The sequence below is a fragment of the Somniosus microcephalus genome, chromosome 6 (assembly GCF_052327205.1).
Source record: "Somniosus microcephalus isolate GS21.2 chromosome 6, FLI_Smic_1.0, whole genome shotgun sequence".
In the NCBI taxonomy this organism is placed as follows: Eukaryota; Metazoa; Chordata; class Chondrichthyes; order Squaliformes; family Somniosidae; genus Somniosus; species Somniosus microcephalus.
This window is the reverse complement of record NC_140992.1, coordinates 243,651,839-243,677,022: the sequence shown is the minus strand read 5'-3', so window position 1 is coordinate 243,677,022 and position 25,184 is coordinate 243,651,839. Positions and strand designations below refer to the sequence as shown.

General features: G+C 46.7%; 1 long non-coding RNA gene across 1 annotated transcript; it reads right to left on the bottom strand.

Moving 5' to 3' along the window:
• Window positions 1-593: 593 nt before the first annotated feature.
• Window positions 594-25,180, bottom strand: LOC147116600 (uncharacterized). The gene is made up of 2 exons (XR_015078612.1): window positions 25,019-25,180; window positions 594-1,269 (listed from the first exon to the last, which is right to left on the bottom strand). It is a non-coding gene; the product is annotated as an uncharacterized LOC147116600 (long non-coding RNA).
• Window positions 25,181-25,184: the final 4 nt, after the last annotated feature.

Genomic DNA, 25,184 nt, shown 5'->3' with positions numbered 1-25,184 from the left:
TGGTGGTCATGAAAGGTGCTATATAAATGCAAGTCTTTCTTTTTCCACAAATGCTGCCTGACCTGCTGAGTATTTCCAGCATTTTCTGTTTTTATTTGGTGTTAGCTTCTTCTTTGCACTGAATGATTACATGCAAATGGTTATCAGTTAATGAAGTTGCCCTGATCTGAGACTCAAGCAAATTAATTTAGATCAAATTCAACAAATGGATGATTCAATTGTTTGCATAGGTGCAGTTTATTTCTTTACAAATTGAATTGAAAAAGCTTAATGAAATTAAACATCGCTTATGTATTGAGGGTTTTTAATAAAGTGTTCATATACACACAAAATATACGATTGGTTAAAAGATAATGCTTCTCTCACGCTGCGTTCAGATTTGGCTGTAAACTTAAGGGAAGTACTTTTGGCTCAGCTCTTAAGCTTAGTCAGGCTGCTTAAGGGTGTGTGAGAATATATATGTCAGCCCAGAAAGGGAACTGCAACAGGAAATTATATTAGGAACAATGAACTGTTCTTTAAAAGTTTAAAGTAATATGCACTAAATCTCTCAAGCATACTTATTAGACAATGGATGCAAAAAAAATCAGCAATCTGGTCTATAGGTATTTTATTAACTTCCTACCATTTTTGTACAGATTACATAGACGACCACATTTACAAACTAAATTGCAAAAGATGAAGGTTCAAAGACTGAAAAACAGCACAAGCTACCAAGCAGATTGCTGAGGACAATCTACTTGCAATGCATTTGAATATCAGGAGTTAATGCAAGACAACTGGCAGAAACAAGAATGACGATTAATAACGCAGTGGCAGCAACTCCACTGAACGATAAGCACTGAGGGAACAAAAGCCCTCTTCAAGCCAAGTCATAAATAAAAGATGAGTAATCTCCAGCAACATCAAATGAAGCCACTTCAATCCTATTCACATACTTGAAGCTATTTTTCTCTCAGTGGCTCCACCTGGTCCCCGTGGATGAAAGATTCAGTGAAGAGTCCACTTCTTATGAAGTCACCTCCATACAAGACTTTCAAGCAATGGTTGCCAGGATAAAGAAAGCATTTTGCCAGTAGTCACTTTAAAACTATAATTTCAAATTAAGCTTGCACATGAACAGTGTTGGAAAATAGTCAGACAGAAAACATTTACATGTGTTGGATAACTCGTATCACAGGTTGTTGAAAGGTAATTGAGGGCAAGAAAATATTGCTTCGTATTTGTAAAAACTGTACAGTATTTCCCTGGTGGGCATGAATTGTCATCCTGTTAAGGAAGGGGAAAGGTTCTGTTAGTGATTATAACAGTTACAGCTGCTACAAAAAAGAAAAGAACAGCCATTCAAAATGATGAGCCTTACAGTAACACTTTCTGAAAAGCGTTAATGGTGTGATCTTCACGTGATCGTTTCTTTTACAGTCACTTTAATGCGAGATTCATTAATTTGCATCTGAGGCTGCAATTGTATTCCATGGCTGGTCTGAGACCAGTAGCTGTAGAGCATGAGGCACAGCCAGCAGCACCCAAGCTATATTGTGTGCTGCGAATTGCTTACAAGCTCTGCTATCTGGCAGGAAATATTTAATGTTTCGAGAGCAAACAGGAGTGTTTGTATTCTCAATACATTAAAGGACAATGTAGTCGGTTTATAAAGTGTCCACAAGTTTCTAAGTCTAAGCAGTGCAAGAAAGGGTCTCAGACAGCTGAGTTTTAGTTAATTTTGGCATCAGGTGAACTTGACTGGAACTATGCTTTCACTTTGGTTTGATATGCAGCTGAAAGCACTTTGCACTGTGGCAGAAGTCTCAGTATAACTGTACTCTGAGTAAAACTCAGTGGGTGTAAAGGGATGACATTTTTTGTGTTTTCTGAGAATGCCATGGTAGGGAACGGCTGGGTTTTCTACCACCCCCCAAATCCTATCCCAAGTTTCTCTCCAAAATTTCCTCCCTCCTTTTTTCCTCTCCAGACTCCACAATGAGCGACTCTTCACCTTCAGTGATTTCAATCTTCATCTCAACTCGTCCTGCCCGCCCTAAATCTTTCCCGCCATATAAATTATCCTACCCATATTCACAGGCATCAGCCTCCACACGTAAGCTGCTGACACGCTGCTCTACCTCTCCACAACCTCACTCGACCCCTCCTCTGCTTCCTGACATAAAGGCTGTGATTCCGCCTACCGAGGCAGGTCCAGTGCGGCCAGGGTGCGACCCCACTGCTGGCTCCAGCCCACTCTGTGAAATGATTTTACATTGATTGAGCTTGTTAAGCCCGTCCAGCGCATTTGCCGGCCAATTGAAGGAAGTGGGTCTGATGACATCACTAGAGGACATGCCATCAGCTGGTTTCCTTAAAGGGACCATGTCCAAATCGATTTTGACAGTTCTGCTGTCGGTGTTCTACAGCATTGAGGTGCTGCAAACACTGACAATGATTGCATGGAGGTGCACGGTTGCACCCAGGCTCTCCCATGACTCCCTCTATATGCTTATGGAGGGAGTCACACCACGCAGGGAGGTTCTCTTCCCTTCCAATGAGCAGGAGAGGCCTCCCCAGGAGATCAACGCAGCCTGGTTGCGCATTGCACAGGAGGACATAAGCAAGGATGTTGTCAGGAGGACCAGGCTGCAGTGGCGCAAACCTTTCAATGATCTCAGTAGATCACGAAACATTACTGCAAAGCCACACTCAACCTCATCCTGCTGTGCCACTCATCACATCCCCATCACTGTGCCTTCCCCATCCTACTCCTGCACATCCTTACTCACACCAACTTACCTTGCACCTCCACCCATCCCTATCTACTTTATCACGTCCCTATCTCACTAGCCACCCCTCACACTCACACTCATCCTAGTCCAATCATACCAAGTAACAACACACAAGGGTAGGCACTTGGGTGTTTTAGCCAATGTTCATGAGAAGTTTCTGTTAATTTGCGTTCTTGGACAGATTTGTGTGTACCTTTGGAAGTGGCTTCGTGAGTTGCAATGAATGGTGAGACAAAATGGTACCCCCACCAACTGCAATGGCGATGAGTGTGAAAGGAATGGCTTGGGTATTGTAGGGATGCTTTATGGTGTTGGTGTGGAGTGGTGCCAACCTGGCGCATCATGTGGCAGCCAGGGTGTACAGCATCAAGTGAAGTAAACCTGGTGAGGTCATCCCTGGTGTCCCGGGCAGCAATGTGGTCGGGTGCTGATGCCATGTGTCCTGTGCAGCATCAGTTGGTTGCGGAGAAGGTTGGTGTTGTTGTTGGTGCTGCTGGTGTGCCTGGTGCTGCTGATGTTGGGGCTGATCGTGGTGGGTTTCTGAAGACCAAGGTGAAATAATTTCAAGGGCAGCAATGCTGATGGAATAGATGGCAGGCGAGGTTGAGATGATAGAAGCGATCTGTCAATGGTGAGAGAGGTTGTTCCAATGAGGTGACACTGGATAGAGTTTGCTCCAAACAGTTGCAAGCTGCATAAAGCTCAATCTGTCTTCCAAATGCAGTAAGCAACAGCTTCTAACCTTGGAAAGTGAACAGCTCTGAAATGGGAACTTTTATACACCATTTGCAGCTGTCAAGTTAAGAAATCATCCCATGCTGACACAGCTCCCGACCTGCTTACCTGACGTGATCCCCGAGCAGCGGGGAAGCCGTTGGCGAACTCTTAAAATCTAAAGATGAGCTTAAAATAGTGTTAAAGTGCCTGTTAACAAGCTCTTAATAATCTAAATTGCCTCCCCCGCCGCTTGGTGTCGGATCTGTTCAGCGATGCCAGACCCGACATCTGGGAGACTAGTGTGGAGGCGGGTTGACAGCGGGTTCCCTACCCGCTGTCAAAAACATTTTTTTCCCACCCGGCCCGCCACCAAATGCGCCCACTGACTCCCCCGAAAAAGTCCCCCATTGTCTTGGATAAGCCATAATTTCCTCCAGTTAAACATCGGGAAGTCTGAAACCATCGTATTTGGCCCCCTCCACAAACTCCGCAACCTTGTTCATCCACTGTCGTCAGGCCGATTTCTTGACTAACTAGCAGGTAGGTTGGAAACATTTTTTGTTGTTTTGTGGCTAACAGCGAATTCTAATAGTTCTGATTGATCAGGATAAACAAGATTTTACGAGTCTCTCTGTCATGACACTTCCAGCTCACAGCATTATTTGCATGGCAGATTCTATTATACTGATTTTTTTTGTTAATATAAGTTATCAGTTTTTTGTGCCTGAGGTGTGGTTTGAGGAAGGTTGTAATTCACTAGCTATCATAGAATCATAGAAATTTACGGCACAGAAGGAGGCCATTCGGCCCACCGGTCGAAAAAGAGCTATCCAGCCTAATCCCACTTTCCAGCTCTTCGTCCGTAGCCTTGCAGGTTACGGCACTTCAAGTGCATATCCAAATAGCTATGTTCAGCTGCAGTGATGCTTCTCTTTAAAAACAAGATGGATTCTGGAGAAATGTTTGCAACAAACACTTTTCATTCCTAAGAAAAATAGATTATCTTTCTAATCAATAAGTGTCCAAAAAGAGATAACGTGCACAGCTATCAGTGTGGGTTTTATTTACTTAGAATGACCTCATTGGTGCAACAGCCTCAATGCCATATGAAAATACAAAGGATTCTAGATTGCATAGATTACATACAAAGAACAGTAAAGATACAAAAATAATACTTACTGACAAGGAGTGGAGGAAAGGGCTGTCTCAAGTATTTTAGATACAAATTAAGAACAATATGGTTTAGTGGTTGGCTACACCACCATGTCATAGTCATAGATAGAGTCATAGAGTTATACAGCACAGAAAGAGGCCCTTCGGCCCATTGTGTCCGCGCCGGCCATCAAGCTCTGTCTATTCTAATCCCATTTTCCAGCACTTGGTCCATAGCCTTGTATGCTATGGCGATTCAAGTGCTCATCTAAATGCTTCTTGAATGTTGAGGGTTCCTGCCTCTACCATCCTTTCAGGCAGTGAGTTCCAGATTCCAACCACCCTCTGGGTGAAAAAGTTTTTCCTCAAATCCCCTCTAAACCGTCTGCCCCTTACCTTGCAACTATGCCCCCTCTACTAAGGGGAAGAGTTCCTTTCTATCTACCCTATTTATGCCCCTCATAATTTTGTACACCTCAATCAGGTCCCCCCTCAGCCTTCTCTGCTCTAAGGAAACCAACCCCAGCCTGTCCAGTCTCTCTTCATAGCTGAAGCACTCCAGCCCAGGTAACATCCTGGTGAATCTCCTCTGCACCCTCTCCAATGCAATCACATCCTTCCTATAGTGTGGCAACCAGAACTGCACACAGTATTCCAGCTGTGGCCTAACTAGCGTTTTGTGCAGCTCCATCATAACCTCCCTGCTCTTATATTCTATGCCTCGGCTAATGAAGGCAAGTATCCCATATGCCTTTTTAACCACCTTATCTACCTGTCCTGCTGTCTTCAGGGATCTATGTACATGCACACCAAGGTCCCTCTGATCCTCTGTCCTTCCTAGGGTCCTACCATTCATTGTGTATTCCCATGCCTTGTCAGTCCTCCCAAAATGCATCACCTCACACTTTTCAGGGTTAAATTCCATTTGCCACTGTTCTGCCCATCTAACCATCCCATCTATATCGTCCTGTAGCCTGAGGCTTCCCTTTTCGCTATTTACCACTCCACCAATTTTCGTGTCATCTGCAAACTTACTGATCATACCTCCTACATTCATATCTAAATCATTAATGTACACTACAAACAGCAAGGGACCCAGCACCGATCCCTGCGGTGCACCACTGGATGCAGGCTTCCAGTCATAAAAACAACCTTCGACCATCACCCTCTGCCTCCTGCCACTAAGCCAATTTTGGATCCAATGTGCCAAATTGCCCTGGATCCCATGGGCTCTTACCTTCTTGACCAGTCTCCCATGTGGGGCTTCATCAAAACACTTACTGAAATCCATGTAAACTACATCCACTGCACTACCCCCCTCATCCACACACCTAGTCGCCCCCTCAAAAAATTCAATTAAATTGGTTAGACATGATCTCCCCCTGACAAAGCCATGCTGACTATCCTTGCCTCTCCAAGTGGAGATTAATTCTGTCCCTCAGAATTTTTCCCAATAATTTCCCTTACCACTGATGTTAGGCTCACTGGCCTGTAATTCGATAGCAAAATACTGCGGATGCTGGAAATCCGAAATAACAACAGAAAACGCTGGAAAAACTCGGCAGGCCAGGCAACATCCGTGGAGAGAGAAACAGAGTCAACGTTTCGGGTCGAAACCCTTCTATTCCCTGGTTTATCCCTACTACCCTTCTTGAACAGTGGTACTACGTTAGCTGTCCTTCAGTCTTCTGGCACCTCCCCTGTGGCCAGAGAGGTTCTGAAAATTTGTGTCAGAGCCCCTGCAATCTCCTCCCTTGCCTCACACAGCAGCCTGGGATACATCTCGTCTGCGCCTGGGGATTTATCCACTTTTAAGCCTGCTAAAACCGCTAGTACCTCCTCCCTCTCGATACTAATTTGTTCAAGTATATCACAATCGCCCTGCCTGATTTCTATGCCTACATCGTCCTTCTCCATACTGAACACAGATGCAAAATATTCATTTAAAACCTCACCTACATCTTCCAGCTCTACACACAGATTGCCACTTTGGTCCCTAATGGGCCCTACTCTTTCCCTGGTTATCCTCTTGCCCTTAATATACTTATAAAACACCTTGGGATTTTCCTTTATTTTGCCTGCCAATGTTTTTTCATGCCCCCTCTTTGCTCTCCTAATTTCTTTTTTAAGTACCCCCCTGCACTTTCTATACTCCTCTAGGGCTTCCACTGTTTTTAGTCCATTGTATCTGCCAAAAGCCTCCCTTTTTTCCTAATCCATTCTTGTATATCCCTTGACATCCAGGGTTCCCTGGGCTTGTTGGTCCCACCCTTGACCTTTACGGGAACATGTTGGCGCTGTACTCTCTATTTCCTTTCATGTGTGGGTCATGCTGACCAGAAAGGCCCCAGGTTTTAGAGTGCAGGCATAGAGTACAAAAGCAAGGAAGTTATGATGAACCTTTATAAAACACTGGTTCAGCCTCAACTGGAATATTGTGTCTAATTCTGGGCACCACACTTTAGGAAGGATGTGAAGGCCTTAGAGAGGGTGCAGATAAGATTTTTAAAACAGGTTCCAGGGATGAGAGACTTCAGTTATGTGGATAGGCTGGAGTAGCTGGGGTTGTTCTCCTTAGAGCAGAGAAGGTTGAGAGGAGATTTGATAGAGGTGTTCAAAATCATGAGGGGTCTAGACAGAGTAGATAGAGAGAAACTGTTCGCATTGGCGGAAGAGCCGAGAACCAGAGGACACAGATTTAAGGTGATTGGCAGAAGAACCAAAGGCGACATGAGGAAAAACTTTTTTTACGCAGCGAGTGGTTAGGATCTGGAATGCGCTGCCTGAGAGGGTGGTGGAGGCAGATTCAATCGCGGCTTTCAAAAGGGAGTTGGATAAGTACTGAAGGAAAAAAAAAATTGCAGGGCTGTGGGGAAAGGGCAGGGGAGTGGAACTAGCTGAAGTGCTCTTTCAGAGACCCAGCATGGGCTCGATGGACCGAGTGGCCTCCTTCTGTGCTGGAACCATTCTATAATTCTAGATTTTATCTTGGCATCTGTAGTGAGTTAACTGATCTCAGCCGAAGATGGGCCTTAATTTTAACTCGGGGCGAGATTGGTGCGGGGCGGGGGAGACCCCCAAGGCCAGCGACAAGCTCGCATGCTGAGACCCAGAGAGATTTTAGCTCCCAGGCCTCATTTACAGATGCAAGATCGGACTCCCGCCGAAACCCAGCAGGAATCACTCCATGGTTGGGGGAGGCAAGAGCCGGAGGCCACCACCTGAGACCTGCGGCAACGATGCCCGGCACAAGGCAAGTCCATCGGAGGGCTCCGGGAAGGGAATCCCCGTCGGGAGGGGGAGCCTCTTCTGGCCCTGGCTGCTGTTTCCAGGAGGTTTGGCCGAGTGAGAGAGCCACCACTGCTGCCCCGTCCGGGCCTCGATAAAATGTCAGCTTCAGCCCCAATTATGTCATCGGAGCCCGACCTGCATATTTAAAGTGGACATTGGAAGATAGGAACAGGATTAGGCCATTCAGCCCCTCGAGCCTGTTCTGCCATTGAATGACAGCATGGCTGATCTGTATCCTAACTCCATCCATCCGCCTTGGCTCCATATCCCTTTAGACCTTTGGCTAGCAGAAATCTACTGATCTCAGATTTAAAATGATTAATTGAGCGAGCATCTGTTGCTCTTTGTGGAAGCGAGTTCCACACTTCTACCACCCTTTGTGTGAAGAAGTGTTCCCTAACTTCTCTCCTGAATGTCCTGGCTCTGATTTTAAGGTTATGTCCTCCTGTCCTGGATTCCCCCACCAGCAGAAAAAGTTTCTATCTACCCTGTCAATTCCTTTCAAAATCCTAAAAACCTCAATTAATTCACCCCTTAACCTCTATATTCCAGGGAATACAAACCTAGTTTATATAATCTTTCCTCAATCTACTCCACTGGTTTGGGTCGAGTGTCCTTGCTGCCTACAATTTAAAATTGCAGTCAGCCAGATTGGGGCATGAAAAGAGTGTGTACATCCCCCACTCCATTTTAACTGCCTCCCACCAGGCGGGCTGAGTTAAAACCGAAGCCCATGGCCTCGGCCCACAGGTCTAGGCAATGGAACAAAATCAGCCAGAATCCCCCCTCCCTAATACAAAAGCAAAATACTGCGGATGCTGGAAATCCGAAATAAAAACAGAAAATGCTGGAAATCCTCAGCAGGTCAGGCAGCATCTGTGGAGAGAGAAACAGAGTTAACGGTTCAGGTCGATGACTTTTTGTTGATGACCCCCCCCCCCCCCCCCGCCTCCTAATTATTTCTGGAAGTGCATGTGTGTAGATGCTGGTTGAGGACATGTTCAAGCTCAGCTATGATAATAGAAGGCGAAAGCTGACACACAGCTTCAAAATAAGCTGGCATCGCCCCCAAGAAGCTGACAACTGAAGAATGGCAAAGACTGTATCTATATTAATTCGATTCTAAGCTGCACTGATGGGCTGTTTGATGAAGCCCATCTCCTCATGTTCTTACTGTAATGATCAATAACATGTCATTCTATAGTGGACACTAGGTGGAGCCGTAGAGCTGTGTAGAGCTGTATATAGCTGTATGTATAAGACTACACTACCCAGCTGTATGTATATTAAGACTACATTACCCATGAGGTGCTAGGCTACCCACAAGGCAGCAGTCAAGATGGAAGCCTCTACAGATACTGTACCTAGTCCACATGTGCTCAATAAAAGTGTCTAGCAAAAGCTAGCTGTGTTCATAATAAGAATGTCTATTTATTAATGAACATAAGATGGTACCAGGAGTGGGGTGAAGATTGGAAGCCTGTTGCCTATGCCTCCAGGTCTATGACTGATACGGAGTGTCGATACGCCCAGATTGAAAAGGAATGTCTAGGCTTGGTAGTTGGACTAGAAAAGTTTCATGGCTACATATATGGACTTCCCACCTTCACAGTTGAGACAGACCACAGCCCACTGGTTGCCATCATAAAAAAGAACCTGAATGAGATGTCTCCAAGGATTCAACGACTCATGATGAAGCCGAAAAGATATGACTTTGAACTGATCTACACACCAGGCAAATACATAGTGTTAGCAGATGCACTATCCCGAGCACCCACAATGAGTCATGTGAGCTCTACTAAAGAAGACGTGGATGTTCATGTGAGTATGGTCACTGCTGCGCTGCCCGTGTCAGACACAAAATCAAAGCAAATAGCAGAAGAAACAGTAAAAGATACAGTATTACAAACAGTAATAGAGAACATTCATCATGGTTGGCCAAAAGGTTCCTGTCCAAAATATTTTCACATAAGGTCAGAATTGAGTGTCGCAAGTGGACTATTACTAAAACAGAACAGAATAGTCATTCCGCAGGCTCTACGTCAAGACATGCTCAAAAGGAATCATGAGGGACACCTCGGAATTGAAAAATGCAAAAGGAGGGCAAGAGACACTGTTTATTGGCCTGGCATAAATAAGGACATTGAGAACATGATAGGCAAATGTGAGACATGTCAGAAACACCAAAACAAACAAGCAAAGGAACCAATGATAGTAGCTGACATACCAACAGCAGCATAGCAAAAGGTTGGTATGGACCTTTTTCATTTAAATGGTAAAGACTATCTAATAGTGATTGACTACTATTCTAACTATCCTGAGATGGCGCTGCTCTCAAGCACCACAGCAAGCAGTGTCATAATGCATGTGAAATCCATCTTCGCCAGACATGGAATTCCCAGGATTGCCATTAGTGACAATGGTCCGTGCTTCAACTGTAAGGAGTGGCAACAGTTTGCAGCACATTATGACTTTCAGCACATCACATCCAGTCCTTTGTATGCTCAGTCAAATGGTAAGGCAGAGAAAGGTGTTCAAGTTCTCAAGCAGCTACTGAAGAAAGCGACAGAAAGCAAGTCTGATCCTTATCTCGCCCTGCTGAGCTACCGAGCCTCACCTTTAGACTGTGGTTCTTCACCTGCTGAACTACTAATGGGTCGCAAGTTGCGCACCACGCTACCCTGCTGTGCAAAAGAACAGCAAAGTAAGGAACTGAGACAGAGACTTCAACTGTTAAAGCTGAAACAGAAATCATACTGTGACAAGTCATCCAAAACTCTAAAACCATTGACAAGGGATGATGTTGTCAGGATTGAGGATCCAGATGCATGGAACAGGAAAGCTATAGTTCTTGAGGAAGTAGGACCAAGGTCATACACTGTTAGAACTGAGGAAGGACAGATTCTCAGGAGGAACCGCCGTTCCCTCCTAAAAACACAAGAGACTATTCAAGAGCAGATTGATGACAATGCCGCAACTGCATCTTGTCATTCACCGCCAGAACAATCTCATGAAGACACATCAGACTTACCCGTGTTGAGAAGATCCACACGTGAAGTAAAAGAGCCTGATAGACTTAATCTTTGAGTACAATGTAAAGCTTTGAAAATGTGTTGACTGTTTTGAAAATGTTTATGTTTATAGAGCACTAACAAAAGTGTTACTGATATTATCTTTATTGTTTTCTTGAAAGTTGATTGATATTGATTTTGTTAAACCTCAAAGGGGGATGTAATGATCAATAACATGTCATTCTATAGTGGACACTAGGTGGAGCCGTAGAGCTGTATATAGCTGTATGTATAAGACTACACTACCCAGCTGTATGTATATTAGGACTACATTACCCATGAGGTGCTAGGCTACCCACAAGGCAGCAGTCAAGATGGAAGCCTCTACAGATACTGTACCTAGTCCACATGTGCTCAATAAAAGTGTCTAGCAAAGGCTAGCTGTGTTCATAATAAGAATGTCTATTTATTAATGAACATAAGACTTACCACCTGTTTTTCATGAATTTCTCTCTTTTTATTAGCAAAGGTTTTGCATTATATTTTAACCTATTGTTGATGCCACAGGGTGTAGAGTAGTATTGCTAGTTCCTTTCCTTTTTCACACCTGTGACCAACCAGCTGATTATAGTTACAAAAATCAGAAAACTGAGATTAAGAAACAAAATAAAGCAAAATTCAGAGAGTACTTGAAAGAACAAGTGTCACGATTTTATCAGTGGAGGTAGGTTGGGTGCGGGTCAGGTGGTCGGCGGGTTCCAGTTCCGGTCCAGCCTCCACTTTCAGCCGGTCAGATATTGCAATTTTCAGTTAAGTGCCCTATTGAATCTCTGCGTGCACGCTACCCAGCCCAATTAGTGGTTTCAGGTCTGCTGCTCGCCTCTGCTGACGTCTGTCAGCCAGCTGTATTTAAGGGACCCATGCAGCAGTGCTTCATTTTCATCCTTTTCTGTTGGTTCTCGTTTTGGCAATTGTACCCATGACTGCTGAAAGAGCCAAGGCCTCTCCCTGCTTTGATGATGACTCCCTCCATGCTCTTGTGGAGGGAGTGAGAGGGTGCCAGGAGGTACTCTTCCCATCATCTGGATGGAGGAAGCCTCCTCAGCAAATCAGCCTGGCTGCAAATTGCTGAGGAGGTCAGCTCCAGATCTTTGTGTGCTCGCTCCTGGGTCCAGTGCAGAAAAAGGTTTAATGACCTGGTATGCTCAGGAAAAATGAGTATAACATCACACTTACCTTCAATATGCTCCCCATCTCCTCTCATCACCAGCACTCTGCATTGTCAACCTACTCCTGCACATCCCACTTTACCCTTACATCCCTTGCACCCTTAACCATCCCTCTCTCTCTATGTACAGAATCACTTCACTATTCTACTATGCAGCCCTCACACTCGCTCCCACTGTTATGCAGTGCCAACAACTAACAATGCACAGGGAGGGCCCTTGGTATTGGCATTTCACTCCATCTTTGTCTCCCTCTAAGCATCTATGCTATGGATTCTCTACACTCACTCCATCATTCTCACTCAAACTCCACTTGTGTCCCTCATTGCAGGAAAAGAGAGCCCACAATAAGAGGGAGAGGGCCAGGACAGGAGGAGGGCCACCTTCCATTACTCATATGACCACCGCTGAGGAGGCTGCTCTGGAGATCATAGGAGGTACTGAGGATCTGGAAGTGGGGGACACTCAGATGGGCGCAGTAGAGCAAGCTGGTGACAAAATAGATTTGCAGCCCTCTCGGTTACATTGCATGAGTGACTGATATAGCATTTGATGCTCATACAAATTGAGTTATGATGATCTGCACAATTCGATGTGCATGCTACGTTAATATCACATGTCTAACATGGTGGCCTTAACTCCCCCACAGGACCATCAAGAGCCCCCCTCCCCACTGTCCAGGAGGAAGGGCCGGAAGACTCATCAGAGGAAGCTGCAACCTCTGAGGGCCCAGCGTCAGCAGAATTAAGCGCACCCAGCACCAGTGCAGATACGCACACCTCGGTAGGACCTTCGCGAGTTTTGTCACCTGGTGTATCACAGCTCACAAGTGAGCATCAGCAGATGGTGGAGACAGGGACAGCAGTGGAGAGTCCTCGTCGGAGGCCGCATGGCTCTCCCAGCTCTGCTCAGCTGCAAGTGGACCCTGTGCCTCTGGGGCCATCCAGAAAGAGAGCGGTGCTGGAACTCCAGGAACAAGTGCAGCAGTCTGTGACAGGTTTTGCATCCAGGGTAACTGCGAGTGTGGAGAGGATTGAGGAGTCCATCTCTAACATGAGTAGTGCCTTTGTGGAGGCAATAGCGCATGAACGCACCACCACTGATAGGATGGCAACCTCCATCGAAAGGATGGCAACCTCCGTCGAAAGGATGGCTACCTCCGTCGAAAGGATGGCTACAGTCATGGAGGAAAACATGGTGAATGTTCAGAATAGAATGACATCTCTGGAGGAGTGATGGGCAGCTATCGAGCAGAGAAATCAGAGCTTCATGGAAGTCCTTTTGAGGAGGACTGCCAATGCAGATATGGGTCCTCATGGCCCCCCTGATATGTAGCAAGGTGCTGTCCAGCCACTTGCTAGCACTGAAGTGTGGCTGACCCATGAGAGGGATGTTGGTGGCAGGCAACAAGGAAGTGTGGGCCCCTCTCCAAGTGCTCACACTCCCATGCCACTGCGGAGCCCTCGGTCAGAGCCCCACCAGAGTCCTCACCCAACTGAGATGGCCGTCTCAGCCCCTGCACAGCCGCAGGAGGAGCAGACTGTTGCCGAGCCCTCCCAGGCTCACAATCCTAGAGGACGCCCACCAAAGGTGTCGAAGCAGGAGCAGCATGAAAGTGAGCAAGGTGCCTCCACATCTGCTGAAGCCACAGGGGATGCACCACGTAGAAGCACATGTAAGGGAAAGATTAAGCACCTATAGTCACAAGGTAGTCACTTGGGTGATTTGATGTAAGACATTTTTAATATAATTATCGCCATTTCCATTTCAATAAAGAAATGGGATGGCAAACTTTCAAAGAGTTGGCGTATGTGTGCCCAGAAATGGAAGTGTCACAGTGAGGTGCCAGGGCACCTTTCATCTGTAATGATGGTGGTGAGAGTGATAGGAACCCACAGGTTCTTGTACATTGTGTATGGTGTGTTAAGAAGGTGCCAGCCACATGTGTTTGCTTCATCTACTTAAGCGAATCTGGCAAAGATTAGTGCATCCATTGCATCACGGGCAGCAATGTGCTCGCGTGCTGCTGGAACTGGAGCATCCGCCTCTGCAAGGTCTTCCTCCTCCTCCTCCTGCTCCTGCTCCTCATCTGAGGCTGCTATGCGCTGAGCCACTTGTTCCTCGGGCAGCTGGAAGCCACGCTGCTGTGCGACGTTGTGCAGTGCACAGCAGACCACGACAATTCTGGAGACCCTGGCTGCTGAGTACTGTAGGGCTCCACCTGATCTGTCAAAGCATCTGAATCGCATTTTGAGCAAGCTGATGGTTTGCTCGATGATGGCTCTGGTAGAAATGTGGCATTGTAGCGCTCCTCAACTTTGTTTGATGGCCTCCTCAACGGTGTCATTTGCCATGTCTTCAGGGGATAGCCCTTGTCTCCAAGTAGCCATCCGGAAAGTTGTGTTGGCGGATTGAAGAGCTGAGGCACAGTAGACTGCCACAGGATGAACAAGTCATGGCAACTGCCAGTGTACTTTGCTCAAACATGCATAATGTTCTTCCTGCGGTGACACACCAGCTGGATGATAAGGGAGTGGAAGCCCTTGTGGTTGACAAATACAGCTGGGTTGTGATGGGGTGCCCTAAGGGCCATGTGTGTGCAGTCAACGATGCCCTGCACCCTTGGCAAGTCTGCCATCTTTGCAAAGTCAACCGCATGCGCGGTTACACTTGCTTCATCCGTGGAGAAGTGGATGTAATTGTGTGCCTTTGCAAAGAGGGAATTCGTAACCTGCGTGATGCAAGTGTATGTTGTCGACTGGGAGATGCCGCTGATGTCTGCTGATGATCCCTGGAAGGACCCTGAAGTAAAAAAATTGAGGGAGGTGGTGACTTTGACAGCCACTGGTAAGCCGTATCCACCTGCTCCTCTGGGCTCCAGGTGTTGCTGCAGCATTGCGCAGATGTCAGCGACTACCTCTCGTGAAAGTCTCAGCCTCCTTTGGCACTGCTGCTCAGTCATGTTGAGGAAGCTCATCCTCGGCCTGTAAACCCTGTGTTGGGGATATCTGCTGCGACGACGTGCAGGCCTGCGCTGACGCCCTCTGCCCTGTACAGCACCAGGTGGGTGAGGAGGAGGTTGGCGCTCCTGTTGTTGCTGCTGCTGTTGTGCCTGGTTCTGCTGTTACCCCGGCTGCTCTTCCTCCGAATCTGAGGACCAGGATGACAGGGTATAACTGGTTCCCATGCTGCTGGTAGATATCTCAGTTGAGGACGTTATACGCGCTCAGTCAATGTGGGGAGAGGATTTCCCAGGAGGTCACAGTGGAGATGGATCTCAGCTTCACCACTTACAAGCGCAGTAGACCTGCAAAAAGTGTTCCAACACCTGAAAACACAAAGTTCTGTCATCTGTAAGTGAGCCTTGTTGAGAGCTCCATTTTTATGCTGGAGTTGCAGCTGTCAAGAAGTCAGGCACTTGCTGAACCCGGCACAATCAGCTGGCGTGGTTTGGGAGCGGCGTGGGACACGCTGAAAATGTGCAAAAATGGAAATACCCTGTTAAAATAGGCTTATCCAGGCAGTTAACAAGCTGCTAACTGCCTTAAGGGCCTCTCCCGCTGCTTGGTGGCGGGACCGATCGGGACTCCCATGGCCGGCATTTGGCAAAGTGGCGCGGAGGCGGGTTGACGGCGTGATCGCAACCTTCTGTCAATCAAAAAGATTTTATCCTCAGACCAGCCTCCAAACCTGCCCTCTCAGTGCCGATAAAATCGCGGCAAAGGTCTCAGTGCTTTGATTTGCAAAGTCCCCAGTGGAGCAGAGAAGTGGCTAAGTGTGTTGTTGTTCAGCTGATAACTGATCAAATAGCAACTTTATTCGGTCATTTTACAGTTCAGGCGTGATGTGCCATCTAGTGCTGGTATGTTATAACTTCTTCGGGGAACCCAATGATACAAACTTCACAAGTACATTTTGCAGTTTAGCTTTGACGTGCCACCTAGTGCTGGTATTTTATAACCTCCTCAGGGACCAAATGATACACTAAAAATAGTGTCCTTGTGAAGTTTATAATGGCAGTGTATACTTTGTATCTCTGAGAAAGCTGCACAAACACAAGCTTTCTAGGACAATAGTGTACTTTATAACTGTAAAGCTTCAGTATTTTTCATTCAGTGCTAAATGTTGAATCAAAAGAAGTTGTCAATTCTTATTTTATTTTTATTTTCCCACTCAATAAGCTGGTGACGTACTCCTTGGACTCTGGCTGTCCTTTTCTGCAGCTGGACACTACAAGGTTCCCATGTCCAAACCACAGTGGCTTGGTTTTGATTTTTTTCCAGCTCCTTGTCAGGTACTTGATAAGTTTCTGTTTGAAATCTTTTCCTGATACTCTGAATAAGATCAGGAATATGCAATATAGAAAATCATGATGGGAGAGATCCTACAATTTAAAGTCAGAATGCTTTGGGTTACCATGCTGTCTGCCAACATCAACAGCTATTTGAAAGTCTATCATTATTTTATCAAGATCATCAATAAAGTAAAAAAATGCTCTTTTACTTAAACTGATAACGTTTATTTGAAGTGTTTGACATAGACAGGCAGCGGTCTTAAGTACCTCACCCCTCTGACCTTCTCCCCATATCATTCATCATTACCCGGCCAGAAGAATAGGCAGGAGCTGGGCTCAATGCTTGACCAATCTGTATCTGTCCATTAGGAAATACTTGAAGTGAATAAAAATTACAGGGCTATGGGGAAAGAGCAGGGGAGTGAGGTTAATTGGATAGCTCTACCAAAGAGCCGGCACAGGCACGATGGGCCGAATGGCCTCCTTCTGCGTTGTATCATTCTTTGATTCTAGGTGATATGCAAATATAACAGGTTGACTCCTACTCAATTGTAAGTCAGGCCTTTAAGCAAGATTAAATTGGGAGATTATAAAGATAAAAATTAACAATGCATAAATGAAGTCTCCTGAGAATTCTACTCTTCCTATCATTATTATTATGCCAACAGCAGAAAATGCTGGAAACACTCAGCAGGTCAGGCAACATCCGTGGAGACAGAAACAGAGTTAATGGGCTCGATTTTCGGGGAGCCTTCAGGTGGGGTTTCAGGCATGTGGTGGGGGGGAAAATCCCGATTTGGGGGTCCCGCCACCATCCCGCCCAAAACCCCGCCCCACGTAAGTTTCAGGGGCGGCGGGTACCTGCCCCGCACTGGGACCCGCCGAAACCAGGCGGGAAGGGATTAGTGCCAATTAACTGCCTGTTAACAGGTAGTTAACAGGCAGTTTTTAGCCTAATCCCTATTTTGAGGGGTTTCGTGTGGGTTTCCCGACAGCTCCAAACCACGCCAGGTAGAGCAGGCGGGCCGTCGGGTTGAAGGAGTTGGCGGGGTCGCGATGTCGGCGCTCAGGTGAGTGATGGGTGCATGAGTGTAAAGGTAAGTGTGTTTGGTGTGTCAAAAGTGTGTAAAGAACTTTTACTTACCTGTACTTACCTTCACAGCCTTTCTTCCTGTAGCCGTCGGGAGCGCATCACTCACCCGGAACTTAAAGCTGAATGGCTGCGATCTGTCAAAAGTGACAGCCTTCAGCTTTGAGTGTCGGTGAGAGTTCTAACTGAGTCTGTGCAGAATGACTCAGCTTAGAACTCAGAGTGTCAGTGTTTCACAGCTTCAAACAGCTGTGAAACACTGATATTTCATCTGTCAAGCACTCTTGACAGATGAAATTTCAGTCTGTGACGTCACCTATTGCCGGGTGGCCCTTAATTGGCCTGCTGAGCCCGCTGGGCGGGCTCAAAAGGTCAATCAAGGGAAAATCGTGCGGATTGGCCGGATGTCGATGTAGGCGGGTCAAAAACCCAAAAGGGGAAGTCCCACCTTCTTCCCGACAGGTTCGGCAAAATCTACCCCAATGTTTCAGGAATGTGACCCTTCATCAGAACTAGAAACAGTGAGAGATGCAACAGGTTTTAAGCAGGTGCAGGGGGAGGGAAAGGGGAGGAAAGAACAAAAGGGAGGGTCTGTGATAGAGTGGAAGGCAGGAGTGGTTAACTGTTGCCATGGGGACGGCAGAATCATCAACAGCTACCACCTGAAAAAATAGGGGCAGAGGTTATGGTCTGAAATTGTTGAACTCAATGTTAAGTCCAGAAGGCTGTAAAGTGCCTAATCGAAAGATGAGGTGCTGTTCCTCGAGCTTACGTTGAGCTTCATTGGAACAGTGTAAGAGGCTGAGGACAGAGAGGTCAAAGTGGGAGTGGAGCGGAGAATTGCCGTAAGTCCTACACATACCTATATCTGTGAGTGCCTGTTCAGTATTAGCATCCCAAATCAATATTCAGTTTAGTCACTGCCTGTGACAACCTACAAAAGGAAAAGCCAAGGAAGATTACAATTAAACCTGAGTTACCTAAACTGATTTTTGTAACTTTGAACCAACACATAACTAGGAAAAACAGCGGATCATAATCGTATAATACTTTGGTGTTCTTCCACACATCCATCCTGCCTCTCTACCATTGCTACCCTTCCAGAGTGGTATTAGAAATATCAAAAGTCAGCTGAAATTTCTTTATCTACACACAACATTCTGCATGTTTCTGGGCACGAATTCTGGGCACCACACTTTAGAAAATGTTTTACACAGCAAATGCACTGCCTGAAAGGGTGGTGGAAGCATAAGAAATAAGAGCAGGAGTAGGCCATATGGCCCCTCGAGCCTGCTCCGCCATTCAATAAGATCATGGCTGATCATCGACCTCAACTCCAATTTCCCGCCCGATCTCGATTCCCCTAGAGTCCAAAAATCTATTTATTTCAGCCTTGAATATACTCAAAGACTCAGCATTCACAGCCCTCTGAGGCAGAGAATTCCAAAGATTCACAACCCTCTGAGTGAAGACATTCTTCCTCATCTCAGTCTTAAATGGCGTACACCTTATCCTGAGACTATGCCCCCTAGTTCTGGACACTCCAGCCAGGGGAAACTGTAATGTGTATATATAGAATGTATATACCTTTTAAGGGGGGGAACTACTTTTTACAGCTCATGTATACTGCAATACCAGTAGTGACCACACCTGTATATAGCACTGAGTAGTAATCTGTACAGTTCAGTTCCAGAGTGAGCCACGTTGAGTAAACACCTGTTGTACCGTTCTCCTGCAGTCTTGTGTCTTATTACTGACGGACACAACATTGGCGACGAGAAAAATTCGATCCTACCTGCAACTCTGCATCACCTCCCAGGGATTCGTTCCTGGAGACCAGAAGATTGGAGGTCAAGGCCAGAGACACGGGCGTCAACCACGGGCAACCGCCCAGTCATCCATCAGAGCAGCAGAGTCTCGAGAACTGCGGGGGAGGCTGTTGAGAGCCAGGCTTGGCTTTCCAGTCGCGGTGGTCCAGCAAAACGGGCTGGCAACAGGTAGTGCGCAGACCTTTCCCGGACAGCGGCGGGCTAGAGCCCGACCGAGCGGCACAGCAAAGGGCCGAGCAGCGTCGACGGGGGAGAGAGAGAGGGCAGAGCGCACAGGGCGCAGCCGGTGTTCAGGGGCCGCGCAGCGTCGAGGAAAGAGAGACGCGCAGAAACCCGTGAGGCGCCGCCATTGCCACGAGGACCGCTGAGAGCGGCGTTGGCAGCAGCGTAGGAAGGCCTGCGGAAAACTCGTTGGCAGCAGCGGGGGAGGAAGGAAAGCGCGGGAGACGCCATTTTAAACCACACCCAAAATGCCGAAGAGTGGCAGTATCACCGCATTTGACAATGAAGTCGAAGATTGGACTACATATGTCGAACGAATAGAGGTATACTGCAAGGCAAATGAGCTGCCAGATGACAAGAAAGCGCTGGTATTGTTAAACTTAATGGGTGCAAAGACTTATGGCTTATTACGAAATCTAGTAACCCCAGCGAAGCCAGTGGAAAAGAGTTTTGGAGACATCGTGACGATACTACAGGAACATTTAAACCCCACACCGCTGCTGATAGCAGAAAGATTCAAGTTTCACAAACGGAACCAGCATAAGGATGAAAGCAATGCTGAATATTTAACAGAACTGCGCAAACTATCGAAACACTGCCAGTTTGGAACAGGACTGGCAGATACCTTAAGGGACAAGTTTGTGTGTGGGCTTCAAAGTGAAGGAACCCAGAAACGGCTTTTATCTGAAAAGGACCTTACGCTGGACAAGGCTTTCAGCATTGCGGTATCATATGAAGCAGCAGCACGGGGCGGTGCAGAGATACAACAGAGACTGCAAGAATATGGCACAAACGAAATGTCATACAGAACAGAGAAGTGCTATCGCTGCGGCAGAACAACACACGACCACAATGATTGCTGGTTCAAAGACAAAGTGTGCAGACAGTGTGGAAAAGTAGGATACATAGTACGAGTCTGCAGGTCGGGAAAGAAAACCAGCAATAAGAAATCTCCAAAAGAAAAGTACAAGAAGGTACATAAGGTGACGGAGAATAGTTCAGACGAACAAAAGAGTGATACCGACTCCGAAAGCAGGGAGCTGAGTTGTCTGAAACTACATAATGTGATCAAAACGGAGGATCACCGAACCATTTGGGTCACTCTCAAGATAGCAGGAGTCCAGGTAAAAATTGAATTGGACACAGGATCAGCCCTAACAGTCATAAACTGACGGGACTATGAGCAGCTATTCTCACACATACCCTTGAGAGACACAAAAATTATTTTGAAGATGTACACGGGGCAAAAAGTCTACCCCAAAGGAAAAATAAGGGTGACCGTTATATACAACGGTAAGGAAACACCAAAACTAGACCTGTATGTAGTGCAAGATGGAGGACCACCATTACTGGGACGTGAATGGATCCGGAAAATACAGCTAGATTGGCATTCCATACAAGCACTGACTGTGGCTGCCAAAAAGGATGACGACGTCACACCTGGGCGACTGTCAAAGATCCTAACCGACGTGCAAGAAGTGTTCCAGCAAGGACTCGGAACACTAAAAGGCATGACAGCAACAATTAAAATCGAAGAAAACGCAAGCCCAAAATTTTTTAAGGCCAGACCGGTACCTTATGCGATCCGCCCAGCCGTCGAAGCAGAGCTGGAGAGTTTGGAACGTTCAGGAGTACTGTCCAAGGTAGACTGGAGCGAGTGGGCTACGCCCATCGTCCCTGTGATGAAAAAGTCATTGAGCAGCATGCCTGGGGAACCAAGGAAGGTTCGTATCTGTGGGGACTTTAAGGTAACCGTGAACCCAGTCCTTCACACCGTACAATATCCACTTCCGCGGATTGAAGATATTTTCGCCTCGCTATCTGGAGGGAAACGCTTCACTAAGATTGATCTGGCCCAGGCGTATCTGCAAATGGAGGTAGAAGAAGCATCAAAAAAATACCTCACAATCAACACCCATAAAGGTCTCCACCAATACAACCGGCTGGTATTCGGGGTAGCATCAGCTCCGGCTATTTGGCAAAGGGCAATGGAACAAGTCCTGCAAGGGATCCCAGGGACCCAGTGTTATTTGGACGACATCCTGGTCACGGGCGAAAATGACAGTGATCACCTCGCCAACCTGGAGCAGGTGCTCACTAGATTGAAGGAATATGGGCTCCGAGCTAACCGCCACAAATGCGAGTTTAAAAAAAAACAGATCTCGTATTGTGGCCACGTTATCGATAAAGAGGGGTTACATAAGTCCCCAGAAAAGATTGAGGCAGTAGTCAAGGCTCCAGCACCGGAAAACGTGTCACAACTGAGGTCGTTCCTCGGGCTGGTAAACTACTACCATAAGTTCTTGCCAAATTTGTCTACAATACTACACCCACTGAACACCCTACTGCAAACTGGGGTGCCATGGAAATGGAGTTACGAATGTAAACGAGCTTTCCAGAAGAGCAAAACACTAATCACATCGAAAGAGGTATTGGCCCATTTCAACCCAGCACTACCAATTCAGTTGGCGTGTGATGCGTCACCCTACGGCATTGGAGCGGTGCTGTCGCACAAATTCTCGGACGGCTCAGAGAGGCCAATAGCCTTTGCGTCACGATCACTAACCTCAGCCGAGCGTAACTACGCCCAGATTGACAGGGAGGCCCTCAGCCTAGTGTGGGGAGTGAAAAAGTTCAATCACTATCTGCACGGGCAGAAGTTCACCTTGCTGACTGACCACCAGCCCCTTTTCTCCATTTTTAATCCGAAGAAGGGCGTTCCGGTGATGACTGCGCAATGACTACAAAGATGGTCACTCTTTCTAGGGGCGCACCACTATGAGATTGAATATAAGGGCACGAAACAGCATGGAAATGCTGATGGGCTATCACGCCTGCCACTGCCTACTGCGGAGGAAGCACCAGCAGTGGATCCTGTCGAAATATTTCATTCGATTATAGTTGAATACCTACCAGTAACTAACGCTCGTATAGAAAAGGAGACCCGAAATGACCCAACACTGTCTCGGGTATATGATTTGACGGTGAAGGGATGGCCAGCACATGGCGACTCACTGTTGCCAGCATTCTCGTCAAGAAGAGAACAGCTGTCAATGTGCCGGGGGACCTTGATGTGTGGATCCCGAGTGGTAATTCCACCCAAGTTAAGGGATAGAGTGCTCAATGAGCTTCATGAGGGTCATCTGGGAGGGGTAAAAATGAAAAGCCTTGCCAGGGCTTATGTGTGGTGGCCAGGAATCAATAAACAAATCGAGGACCTGACCAAGAGCTGCTCAGGATGCCAGAAAGTCCAAAATGCACCACCACATGCCCCTCTACACCCATGGGAGTGGCCCTCATCTCCATGGCATCGGGTGCATATTGATTTTGCTGGTCCATTCATGGACTCAATGTTTTTAATAGCCGTGGATGCGCAGTCGAAATGGCCTGAGCTCATCAAAATGTCCTCCACCACCACGGAGAAAACTATTGCAGTCCTACAGACCATTTTTGCCAGGAACGGCTTGCCAGAACAGATTTGCTCCGATAACGGACCACAGTTTGTGTCCAAAGAGTTCCAGAGGTTTATGAAGAAGAATGGGGTAAGGCATTACACATCCGCCCCGTATTATCCAGCCACAAATGGATTGGCTGAGAGGTTTGTACAAACCTCTAAGAAGGCAATAAAGGCTATGTACAATGACAATATTCCGCTGCAGCATAAGGTGGACAATTTCCTGTTCGCCTACCGGAATGCGACACATGCAGTCACCAACCAGGCCCCGGCCATGATGTTCTTTAACCGAAGGTTAAGATCTCGCCTGGATTTGCTCAGACCAAACGTACGAAGAGATGTTGAGAGTAAGCAATTTCAGCACATCCATGAGAAGCCAACAAGGAGCTTCAATGTAGGGCAACCAGTCTTGGCCTGCGACTACCGAACAGAAAAATAGCAGCCAGGAACGATATGCACATGGCAGGGCCCACTAATGTACACAGTGGACGTTGGGGAGAACATTGTGAGACGCCATGCTGGCCAGATCCTAGAGTCACAGGAACAAGTCAACCCCATGTCTCGCCCATACGTACCTGGTGAGGAACCCGACGTACAGGTCGCATCTACCCCAGAAACAGTAGCATCGGAAGCTGATGACCCAACCGACAACAGGGTGCCAGAATCGCCTCCGCACCAAGAGCGAGACACTCAGGAAAGGCGTTATCCAGAAAGGATCAGGAAGCCTCCCCAAAGATTGAATATATAAATGGACTATTTTCAGATAACGTTGTATGTTAACAGTGTTAATTGTAATTAGTTTGTATTTAATTGTTAAATGAGTGTTATGGTACTGTTAATCTAAAAGGGGAGGAATTGTAATGTGTGTATATATAGAATGTATATACCTTTAAGGGGGGAACTACTTTTTACAGCTCATGTATACTGCAGTACCGGCAGTGACCACACCTGTATATAGCACTGAGTAGGAATCTGTACAGTTCAGTTCCAGAGTGAGCCACGTTGAGTAAACACCTGTTGTACCGTCCTCCTGCAGTCTTGTGTCTTATTACTGATGGACACAACAGAAACAACCTCTCAGCATCTACCCTGTCAATCTCCTTCAGAATCTTGTATGTTTCAATGAGATCACCTCTTATTCTTCTAAACTCCAGAGAGTATAGGCCCATTCTACACAATCTCTCATCATACGACAGCCCTGTCATCCCAGGAATCAATCTAGTGAACCTTCGTTGTACTGCCTCCAAGGCAAGTATATCCTTCCTTAGATAAGGAGACCAAAACTGTGCACAGTACTCCAGGTGTGGTCTCACCGAGGCCCTGTACAATTGTAGCAAGACTTCCTTACTCTTATACTCCAACCCCCTTGCAATAAAGGCCAACATGCCATTTGCCTTCCTTATTGTTTGCTGTACCTGAATGCTAGCTTTGTGTTTCTTGCACGAGGACACCCAAATCTCTCTGAACACCAACATTTGAATAATAATCATATTTAATAATAACTTTCAAAAGTGAATTGGATAAATACTTGAAGGTGAAAAATTTACAGGGCTATGGGGAAAGGGCAGGGGAGTGGAACAATTTGGATAGCTCATTCAAAAAGCCTGCACAGGCACGGTGGGCCGAATGGCCTCCTTCTGTGCTGTATCATGCTCAGATTCTATGTTGACATTGAAACCCCAAACGAAGATAAAGAAAACAAACACTCGGCGACCAGCAGCGACACTAATCAACAGCGGAAAAGTCGTTTTCTCATCTGCCTTTTGGCATTTTCTATACGGAGAGTAAACTTAGCATCGATCGAGTGACTGAGTGTCTTCCCACAAGTTGTGGTCTGTGCCAACCTGCCCACCGCCTGGACGCAGGCTGGCATCAGGAGGCTGGGGGCGCGCCGGGACTCTGCGTGTGGGATTAAAGATAAAAAAATAAATAACATTAAACATTAAATAAACTACCCCATCAGTTTAGTTAGAGAACGGTTTATATTGACAGCGATCTCCAGCGGCAACCGACCGGCATCTTTTGCCCCGCACAAACATGGCGGCCGTGTCTCGGCTGTTCTGGTGTTACATCCATTTGTTTCCCCCGCGGATCCCATCCATTAAAGGGGCCGGGCATTGT